The following is an 11,917-nucleotide window of genomic DNA, read 5'->3' on the forward strand; positions in this document are numbered from 1 at the left end:
CTATCTGTGTGTGTGTGCATATCATATCTTCTTTATCCATTCACATGTTCATGGACACTTAGGTTGCTTCCATACCTTGGCAATTGTACATAATGATGCTATGAACATTGACATGCATGTATATTTTCAAATTAGTGTTTTTGGTTTTGGTTTTGGTTTTGCTTTTATATACCCAGGGGTGGAATCTGGGTCATATAGTAATTATATTTTGAGATTTTTGGAGAAATCTCCATAATATTTTCCACAGTGGCTGCATGAGTTTACTTTCCCACCAAGAGCCCACCAAGGGTTTCTTCTCTCCACATCATTGCCAATATTTTTTGCTTGTGTTCTTTTGATGACAGCCATTCTGACCAGCAAATACACTACAATTTATTTACCCATTCATACGTTAGTGGATAACTAGATTGTTTCCATTTTTTTCTACTGTTTTGAATAATGCTATTATAAATATTGGTGTACAACTATATATTTGAGTTCTTACTTTCAGTTCTTTTGAGATATATAACTAGAAGTTGAACTGTTGAATCAAATGGTAATTTTACATTTAATTTTCTGAGGAATAGTTATACTGTTTTCTACATTAGCTGTTCAATTTGTTCCTACCAATGATGTACAGGATTCTCAATTTCTCTACATCCTTACCAAAATTTGTTTTCTGTTTCTAAAGAAATGGCAACCATATTAATGTGTGTGAAATGTATCTCATTTCCTTAATGAATAATGATGATGAGCACCTTTTCAGGTACTTATTGGCCATTTATCTTTGTTATTTGGGGAAGGTGTCTTCAAGTCCTTGACTATTTTTGAATTGAGCTCTTTGTTTTTGTTTTTGTTGTTGCTGAGTTAAAGGGTTCTTTATATATTCTGTATATTAATTTCTTATCAAATGTATGATTTGTAAACATTTTCTCCCATCCTGTGAGTTACACATTATTCTTTTGATATTGTCCTTTGATATGCACAAAAGTTTTAAATTTTTGTAAAAACCAATTTATCTATTTTTTCATTTGTTGTCTACAAACACCTTTGGTGTATATCCAAGAAATCACTGCCAAACCCAATAGAATGAAGAGTTTCCCCTACGTTTTCTTCTAAGAGATTTTGTTTAGCTTTTACATTTAGATCTTTGTTCTATTTTGAGTAAATTTTTGAATATGGAGGAAGGTAAGGGTATAACTTCATCCTTTTGCATGTGAATATCGAATTTCCTCAGTATCACTTGTTGAAAATATTGTGCTTTTCCCACTGAATGGTCTTGACACCTTTACCAAATCATTTGACCACATATGAGAAGATTTATTTACTGTATTCGTCTATATGTCTATTTGGATTACAATAGTTTATACTAAGTTTTGAAATCAGGAAGTATGATATCTCCCACTTTGTTCTTCTGTTTCAAGATTTTTTATTTGTTTATTTGGAATCTCTTGAAATTCCCTATGAATTTTAGAACTTTTTATTTTCTGGAAAAAATATTGGAATGTTGATAAGAATTGCATGAGATCTGTAGAATCTGTTGAGTAGTACTGACAGCATAACAATATTAAAACTTCCCACCTATGAACATGGATGTCTATTTCTTTATGTCTTATTTAATGTATTTTGGCAATGTTTTCAGTATGCAAATCATTCTTCTTCTAGGCTAAATTTATTTTTAATTAATCACTTTGTTCCTATTTTAAATGGGATTGCTTTCTTAATTTTTTGAATTGTCATGTTAGTGTATAGAAATGCAACTGATTTTTAATTGTTGATTTTGTATCCTCCAAATTTGCTGAATTCGTTTATTTTTTCTATTTTTTGGTGAAATCTTTGATATTTCTATATTTAATATCTTGTCTTGTGTTGAGAGAATTTATTTCTTCATTTCCAATTTTAAATCTCTTTATTTCTTTCCCTTGTTTTATTACACTGGCTAGTACCTCTAATACTATGTTAAACAGAGGAGGGAAAAATGGGCATTACTGTCTTTTTTGTTATCTTAGGGGAGAAGATTTCAGTCTTTCATCATTGAGTAGGATGTAGCTGTGGATTTTTCATGCATGGTTTTTATCATGTTGAGGAAGTTTTCTTCTATTCCTAATTTTTTAGTATTTTTTTAACAGAAAAATTATTAAATTTGATCAAAGGATTTTTGTGAATCAATTGGATGACCCTTTTTTTTTTCTTTGCTCTCTTAATGTGGTATATTATATTGATTGATTTTTCTATTTGGAATCTACAGGATGTAATCAACATTTATAGAATACCAAAAACATCAGAATACATATTTTCCTCAAGCTAACATGAAACATTCACCAAGATAGACCTCATTATGTATCATTAAACACACCATAAAAATTGAAAGGAACAGAAATATTATAATGTATGTCTCAGACTAGAGTGAAATTAAACTAGAAATCAACAATGGAAAGAGAGCTGGAAAGTCCTAAAATACCTGGATAGTAAACAACACACTTCTACATTATACATAGGTCAAATAAGTCTCAAGAGGGATTTTAAAATGTATTCAATGGAATAAAAATAAAAATACAACTCATCAAAATTTGCAAAATGCAGTGAAAGTTGAAGGAGGCTTGTAAGATACTTTTGTCATGATATATAATCTTATGGAGACCATAAACTCAATTTTGGGAAGGGGAATAGGAAGACACAAAGCAGCAGTTCCCAGGAAGGGAAATGATCCTAAAATTAAATTCATAAATGGTTTCCAAGCAAAGAACAAATCCAGGGTGTTGCCAGAAAAGAAAAGAAAAAAGATGGATGGGTCAAATATGAAATGAAGGACATGACTGAAGATTCTTTTCCTTAAACCTCAGAATCATTACGGTTGCATCCTTGGAGTATGACATAATCAGAAAAAGACTCTCTGAGGAGATACAGTATGTATCATAGATGCTCTCAAACAATTGGGCTTCTGGAAAGTTTAAGGGAGTTTTTCCTCAGACTTCTCAGCAAAAACCCAACGTAGAAATAGGGCTACATTGAAAGGATTTGTGGTTTCAGCATTGTTGAGCCTTGATGAAGCTCACCTCAGAAGGTTTAGACCAAATTGGAGGGTATTTGTGCTAATGAAGAGCTACAGGGGAACCTGTTGATCCTGCCCTGGCACTCCCATGCATGACTATACTTTCATACATTTTTCCTTACCACTTTATTCTCTTATCTATTTTTACCCTTTGTTTTTCTTTCTTTTCTCATTTCTTCACCCCTTTTTGGACAGTTTTGTGTAAGTAATGGACAGAGGACAGGCCTTGGAATCAGAGAGCTTGCATCTGAGACTAAGCTCTAGAACCAAGCTAAGTGACCTAGAATATGTTAAGTCTAATCTCTTCACTTGCATAAATGTAGGAATAATATCTAATTTACTGTGTGATCATGAGGATTAGAGATAGTAAGTGTACTTCCTTAAAGGTAGAAAGTGTCCAATAAGAGTGGCTTTTATATTGTTTTTATTACTGTTGCTACAATTTTCTTTATGTGGTTGATTTGGGTTCTTGGAGCAGCTGTTAGTAAACTCTACACTGAGTTTCTTTACTCTACATACTCTTTAATATGATTATTTTTATGAGGTTGATTTTGATAGCTGATATTGAACTCTCTTAGTCTCTTTACAGCAGAGTATCCATCACAAGATGCTTTGAGTGTTGGCTTCTAGAAATGCTTACATGATATCCCTTGAGAAATGCCTGGGAACTTGCATCCTCCTATGTCTCCACTTCTCTAAAGATTTCTTCTCAGAGGATTCAAGCAACAAATCATCTACAGGAATTGCCATCTTATGCTTTGCTTCTAACATACTAACATTAGAAAATTATTTATTAATTTTTATTTTTAATACTACAAATATATCTTAGGCCTTCCACTAGCAACCAAAGATACAGCAAGCCCTCAGTTAAAGAGAATGCTAATCTATACTGTATCAGTTTCCCCTTCCTGGCTCCACTTCTGGCACGATGGTTTGCAACTCAGAATCACTCCTCAAAAAAACTGATGAAAACTATTTTTAAAACACATTTAAAAATAGTTGGCCTTATGAGCATACACAAATGGAAATGCCGCTACTGATATACAGAAAATGAAGACACATTTACTAAAGAATATTTACTAAAGCTCCATAAAATGATGAGTCTTTAGTATTTGAAGATCCGCACTTTTCCCCTCTCCACTCATTGAGCTGGGAACTCCACCCAGACTTGTACAACTAAGAACACAAGTTTTTGACTCCCCCCAGGTCCTGGTTGGAGGGTTGTCTTCCTGGGAAGGACATGACATTAGCATTTCTCATACTGCCCCTAGATAATTGTTGCTGAGGCAAAGTTCTGTACTACTGCAGCCAACAGGTGGGGGCCCCATTCTTCCACCACGTTTCCTCTCATGAGACAAAGGTTCTACCTTGGGCATGGTAGGACATTGAGGTCCCAATTGCTATTGACTCAACTCATAGGACAGGGGATTGTGCCAAGGGAGACAAGCCAAGGACACCTGGGGCTCTTGCCCATATAGCCACTGAGCACTTACTTCTTCAAACTGGGCTGTCACTTAGAATTGACCTATTGTTCCTTACTCCAGCACCAGAGTTGTGGCTCAGAGATTTTCCCTGGGAGGAAAGGCAGACCATAGAACAGAGAGCTCAAATTATCTCCCCAAAGGAGCCAACTTTATTTGCAACAGCATATGAAGTTCAAATCTAAGTTTGCTTTCAAAAACAGTAGAAGTGTTGGTGAGAGGCAATGTGGAGGAGACTGATAAATTCATTGAAGATACAGGATAAATGATAAGCCAACTATTTGCTGGAGAAAAATAAGAAACCTGCTGCAAGAACTAGACTCTGAATAAATTTCAAACTTTGACCATCAGGAACTGTCCCTTCATAGCAGTCTGAATTTGACTGGATTAGGGTGTAAATAATTTATTCTCCAAGGCATTGTTATGAACAGTAGAGCTTTTAACCAGCAGTTAGTGGAGTTTCATAGGTTAGTGTGGTCAGGTAACTAGACAAACACTGCCTAAGTCCTGCTAAAACCTTGTTATCCCAAAGTGGCTGGGCATGTCCAAGGATGAATCCCTGAGGAAAAACATCAGAGGCTTTACCCTGTGTCTGTTTAGGGGATAGAGGAGGAAGAGAAGGGAATGGACAACACTAAAATAATCCAGTTAGTCTTTAAACAAGTAAACAAGCTAACAACAATGACAAGCACTGAAAGAGGGGAGAGATGACGCCAGTACCCAAAGTTGCTGCAATATCTAAAATGTTCATTTTCCAAAAAATATGAGACATGTAAAATAAGCAGGAAATTATGGCCTAGATACCAGAAGAATAGCAGGCAATAAAGCCACCTGCATGAGAGACCAGATGTGAGAAAAGAAGCCATTATAAATATGTTCAAAGAAACAAAGAAAACCATGATTTTAGAAGTAAAGCATGATGACAGTGTCACATCACATAGAGAACATTAATAAAGAGACAGAAATTATTAAAAATAACCAAATGGAAATTTTGGAACTGAAAGGAGCAATAACTGAAATTTAAAAATTCACTAGATGGAATCAATAATACACTTAAACAGGCAGAAATTAAAAGTACTTAAGAATAGATCAATAGAAATTATGCAATCCAAGAACAGAGTGAAAAAAGAATGAAGAAAAAATGAGCAAAGTTTCAGAGAAATGTGGGACACTAATGTATACCAACAGACATGTAAAGGCAGCACCAGAAGAACAGAGAAAGAAAGGAGCAGAAAAATATTTGAAAAATTATTGGCTAAAAACTTCCCATTTCCAAAAAAATTTAAATCTACATATCCAGGAGGTTCAACAAACTGCAAGTAGGATAAACTCAAAAAGACCCATGAATAGACACATAGTAAAAATGCCAAAGAAAATCTTGAAGGCAGCAAGAGGAAAATGACATCTTGCTTAAGAAAACTCATATAAGATTAACAGTTGATTTATCATCAGAAACAATAGAGGGCTGAAGGCAATAGGATAACCTATTCTCAGCCCTCAAATTTTAAAAGCTCTTAATCAAGAATCATATATCCAGCAAAATTATCATTTAAAGTGAAGATGAAATAAAAAGACATTTGGAAAACAAAATCTGAAAGAATCTGCTGCCAGTAGACCTACTTTACAAGACATACTAAAGTTAGTCCTTCAGGCTGAAAGCAAGTGACCCAAGACAGTAATTTGAATACACACACACACAAAACAAAGAACACTGATAAAGGTAATTATGCAATTATAAAGGAGTATAATTGCCTATTTCTTATCCTTTCTTATCTTGTTTAAAAATCATAAAGCAGTATACATTTAATTGTATTTGTGGGCATATAACATACAGAAATGTAATATATTTTACAATAGCAGGGCAAAGAGGTTGGTGAGAACAAACCAACATTGGGTTAAGAATTGACTCCAGATGTTTCACTTGAATCCAAAGGAACAAATGCATAGAACCTGAAATGGAAAGAAGGCTAATATGAGAAAAATTATACATATAACATAAAAATTGTGTTCTACACTGGAAACTGACACAACACTGGAAACTGACTATAACTCAATTTAAAAAAAAGAAAAATTATACCTATAAACTTGCTCTCTTTTCTCCTCTCAGCTTCTTTAAAAGACATAAAATTACATAAAGGAATAATAATTATAATGATGTACTGTCGGGCTTATAACATGATTAGAGATAATACCTATGACAAGAATACCACAGTAAGAAAGAAAAGAGAGTAGAGCTATATGGGAATGCTGTTTCTACATTCTCTGAAATTGCTGGTGTAATTGTGAAACTGTTTTTGATAAGACATATATGGTAAGGCCTAAAGCAATCACTAAGTAAATAACTAAAAATATATAGCAAGAAAATCATTAAAGAAGTTAAAAAGTAATATTAGAAAATATTCAATTAATGAAAAAGTAAACAGTAATGCCAAAAAAAAGACTTGTGGTGTAGAGAAAATAATAACTTAAATGAGAAATGTAAATCCTATTGTTTTGCTTAGTTTTGTTTTTATGAACTCTGGATACAAGTCCCTTATCAGATATATTATTTGTGAATATTTTCTACCATTTTGTGGGTTGTCTTTTTATTTTCTTAACATTACTTTTTCAATTAATGCTATGTCTCTCTCTCTCTTTTTTTTTTTTTTTACTTAAAATAAATCAGAGCAAACACAACATGTTTACAAATCTATAGATAAAGCTTCTCTGGAAAAAATGCATAAATACATGGCAAAGAAATGAGGCTTGGCATTTTAATGCTGATCATGCCAAACTCAGTGCCATAACATCAAATCTGTGCTTGCAACACAGTGAACTATGTGTATCTGCTATACCCTACTTCTCAAATCCAGGACTTATGAACTCAAATCAGAATTTGCCATCAAAAACTCAAACTTGAATTCCTGTACTAGGAATGTCTCCAGTAGAGAGCACTAATGTTTTTTGAATATTCAGTGTAAGTAGCTTTAATTGAGATAAGGCCTAGGAAGGAGTTACAACCATTTCCCATTCCCATATATCTGGGTACACAAGACATAGGCAATTATTCCATATCTATTAACAGTTTACAGAGCACCCATTGTCCCCAGGCACCACATTAGGCCTTGGGATCCTGAGGAGGAAAAGATACACTCTTACCCTCAAGGAATTTGGCCTAGTGAAGAAGACTGTCTCAATCCCCTAATAACATCTCTTTGCATCAATCAAGGAAAGCATTTACTAATCATGCACTTTCCTATCACAAACTACATACATATATGTAGAAAAGCACATGGACTGTAAGCATTTGCAAACAGTAGGTTCAGGAGGGCCTTAGAGAAAATCTAGTCAAAGTCTCTCATTTTGTACCTGGAAACTTTAAACCCAGAGTGGATAAGTGACTTACCCATGATCACGACAAGAGCTAAGATTAATATGGCACTTCCTATATGCCTAGAACTGCTCTAACAGTATTGTTTATTTAATCCTCACCACAACTCATTTTTGAAATACAAAACAAAGGCACAGAGAAATTAATAAACAACAAAAATCAAACAGCTCACAAGGGCAAAGTCAGGATTTGAATCTAAGTAGTCTTGCTCCAGAATCCATACTTTTAGTCACCATGCTATATTTAAGTAGCTATGTCTAAAGGCAGTCATGATTTTCTGACTCATGTTTTTACACTGTCTTGTTATTTTATACTGTCAGGGTTTCCAGCAACTCTAGAACCCATTGGTCAAAAATTATCAAAGAAATCTCAAGATATTATGGTACTTCAAAGTCACAAGATCCTCGATTTGGGGAAAATGGCTCAATTCAACGTGGATGTATATGTTACCAGAAGGTGAAGATGAAGACATGCACAGACATGAGAAATATAATAAGTAATCTTGTAATAAGTATTTTTTTATCTTACTTTGACAAATGTTGCCACTTGTGTCTCATTTCCTTGTCTTCCTGAATCACTTCCATGTACTCCTTCTCACTTCCAAATCCCAGTCTTTAAGTGTGTTGATTCTTCAATCAAATAAGGACATGTTAATGTAGACAGAGCTAGGGATTAAATCTTGAGAGGACCCTGCACTATACAAGATAGAGAAAATGTGCATTTCAGAAGCCTCAGACTTCACTTCACCCATTCATTTATTATCTAACAAGTATTTTTTGGGTGCCTGCCATATGCACAACAATGCACTGGGTTCTGGGGATGTGCTAGTCTATGTGATGGATGTGACCTTTACCCTCCTGAGGTCCACAGTCTTACAGCATTCCTCCAGAGTAAGTTAGGGATCAATAGTTAAGCACTTGTCAATTCTCAACCTGTTGGGCCTCTGAATGATGACTGAGCTACAGGAGGATGAACAGAATGACTCAGCAAGACTGGGGACTGCTAAGAGATGCTGTCACTCTCAGGTGTGCAGACTACAGAGGAGAGAGCATGTTATTTTGAAATGACAGTAATACACTGTTTGAGTGATATGCATGAACTATAAAATAGTTTATAAATAGAAATTATTTGCATTATGATTATGTTTTGTCAGAATGCACACATATTTTTTTGTGTGTTTGTGTCCTTGAGGACCCTGAAACAAAATTTTGTATCTGATTATTGAATTGGTTTAGTAAATTAAGCAAATCCAGGCATTTTATTTGATAATTAAGTTCACTCAAAGATGAAGGTAAAATTATAAAATTTACACCCACTTACATATTTGTTTCATCCTTTAGTATGCTTCCCCCCTCATTTTTACTTGTAATCAATCTGTCTGTAACTCCCCCAGTTACACAGAGGCCTTTACCAGACACAAAAAGCTATTCTGCTCACAAAAACAACAGGCTTCCTTAAGCCTTAAGTTTTTTTTTTTTTAATTTGCCCTTTAGGTCTCAATTTCTCTGAGAAATCTGGGAAGTCCTCTCCACTTTAGCCCACTCTTTCATCTACCAATGTAAGACCCATCTAATTTTGCCCTTCAATTTTGTAATGAGATAAAGGACGCCTGATTTATTATCATACTGCTCTTTTTCATAAGGTGACCTGGTTACATTCAGCTATTATAAAGCATATTTGAGTCATAGGCTCTGAAACATGTCAATATCCTGTACTAGGAGATTTTAATCAGCCCTGAATTTGCTCATATATCCAGCTACATATTTGCCTCTATTTTTTTTTTTAAACTATAAGTTTCTTGAGGGCACATGTTTATTTGTTTTTAAATCCTCCAAAAACAATTTGGTGGAGAGACTGAATTGGAGATAAAGAAGTTAGCAGAGATAAATTAGTAGAATAAGTGGATAATTGGAAGGTGTGCCTGCATTTGGATACATAGGATTCAGGAGACAAAGACAAAGAGAACTGTGGTGTGGGGACACACTGGTGTTTGATTAGTTAGTCCCCACTGATTTATCATGTCCAGCCTAACGGTCCCTGGAGGAATGCTTGGAGACTTGTGGACCCCAGGAGGGCAAAGGCCACATCCATCAAATGGACCAATGTATCCTCAGAAACCAGTCCAGTGTTTTGCACACAGTAGGCATAGAATAAACATTTGTTGGATGATAAATGAGTGGTAAGATGAAACGAAGTCTGAGATATCTGGAACATGAAATATTCCTATCTTCTTTTCTGATATAGTCCAGGATAGTTACATTAAACACATAGAAAACAGAAACTCCTGCCTAGACTGTTAGTGGCTTGCCCCAGATCTCACTGACAGAAGAGCCACAAGCAGAAGCCAAGATACCAATTCTCATACACTTTCTGACTCATATCTCTTTTCCTCTATTTCTAAAATGTTCTGAATCTTGTTCTTTTACAATTTATATTGATTCTTAAAAATTCTTCACAAACTATATATATGTGTGTATACATACATACATACACACACACACACACACACACATACATATGCATACATATTATGTCCTAGTCTTAGAGAATCAGTTAAAATTAGAATTGAAGTTCAGTATTAAATGTGTATTACAATTAACAAATAGCCTAATATTAGGCCAAGAAACACATATGCACAAATAAGTACACGCACAATCATTGAGGAAAAAAAGATGGGAGGGGCATGGAATCAAGGCCTAGCTGGTATTAGACCTGGGTTACTTCAAATCAAAGAAATGAAAAAGTTGACTATGAGGAACCTCAGAAACCAGCTGCTTTCACAGTATCAGGAAAACTTTTGCCCAGATTTCAACATGGTCCAGGGAACACAGATTGAATTCTTACAGGGATCCCAGCAAGCACTGTCTCAGTCACTAGCAGAACCCATCAGGGCTTTTTTTATATCACTTCACAGGAGCTAAAGAGCACTAACTCTGCTTTAATTCTAAGCTTTCAGCCTGGCTTCACTTGCAAATATTTTCTTAGAAGTCTTCATTTTATGGATGGGAAAGAGACAATAGTCAATAACTGGCTGGCTCCTGTGTGGCAGATTCCAATATGGGACCCAGATGACAGTACATATTGTTTAAATGGGATGCATGGGAAACTTTCAAAGAAATATTTGGACATCTTCCGAGAAGACAGATTAGCTGGAGATGGCGGGCATCCTGCTGCAGGAAATCGTGTTTTTCCCTTGAAGGAGAGCCTGGAAGATCACCTTCCTAACACTTGTCATAAAAGGAAGGGATGTCATATAGTTAAGGCAGAGGGTCAATCAGCATAGTGGGCCTGAGAACACAGAGTAATTGGTCGTGAATATTTAAGACTGGGACCATGATAAAGGATCAGCTCACACAGAAGTGCACAGCTGGCCTTGCACAATTACAGTTTCTATTCAACCTACCTTATTCCAAAAACACTTGCAATGTCGACCTCATCCTGTCCTTGGACTTCTCACCACTGAGCTCATTCTCAGGGTTCATTCTCAGAATTTCTCCCAGGCCCGAGGAGAGCTCACGTTAAAACTCTGCAAACAGGAGATTGAAAAGTTCAGGAAAACATGGTGAAGTCTTTGATCAAAAATAAATAAAAATTCTTCATCAATGACAATATGCTCAATCATACAGAGTTGAACCAGCAGGATGACTTTCTGAGAATGCAAAGCCATGAATGCCTTCTCACTTTTGTTCTTTTCTTCTAACCTGATGTCTCAGTAGGACTAACAAACTTGAACCCTGGTGTTGAGAAAATATTGCAAAGTAGTATTTCAATTGAGCACTGTAAAGCTAGCCAAACTTTCCCAGACCCATGTTCCTATGCTCCTCCTTCAACCCTGCGTGGCCCACAAACCTCTCCTCCCCTTTCAGGTGCTGCATGCTTCCCCTGTAGATTACATACCTCTGAGAAAAGGAATAATGATTCCTGTTTACCTTCGTATTCTGCCTCACCTCTCCAGAACTCCAGTGCTTTCTTTTATACACTGTAGAATTTCAATGTTTTAATTAATTGAAAGAAATAGAGAATTTTCCATTATCA

General features: G+C 35.3%; 1 long non-coding RNA gene across 1 annotated transcript; it reads right to left on the reverse strand.

The window, feature by feature from the left end:
* Positions 1-5,814: 5,814 nt before the first annotated feature.
* Positions 5,815-11,463, reverse strand: LOC141574871 (uncharacterized). Its single transcript, XR_012501999.1, has 3 exons — positions 11,286-11,463; positions 8,411-8,511; positions 5,815-6,462 (listed from the first exon to the last, which is right to left on the reverse strand). It is a non-coding gene; the product is annotated as an uncharacterized LOC141574871 (long non-coding RNA).
* Positions 11,464-11,917: the final 454 nt, after the last annotated feature.

Source organism: Camelus bactrianus, chromosome 23, assembly GCF_048773025.1.
Source record: "Camelus bactrianus isolate YW-2024 breed Bactrian camel chromosome 23, ASM4877302v1, whole genome shotgun sequence".
Classification (NCBI taxonomy): Eukaryota; Metazoa; Chordata; class Mammalia; order Artiodactyla; family Camelidae; genus Camelus; species Camelus bactrianus.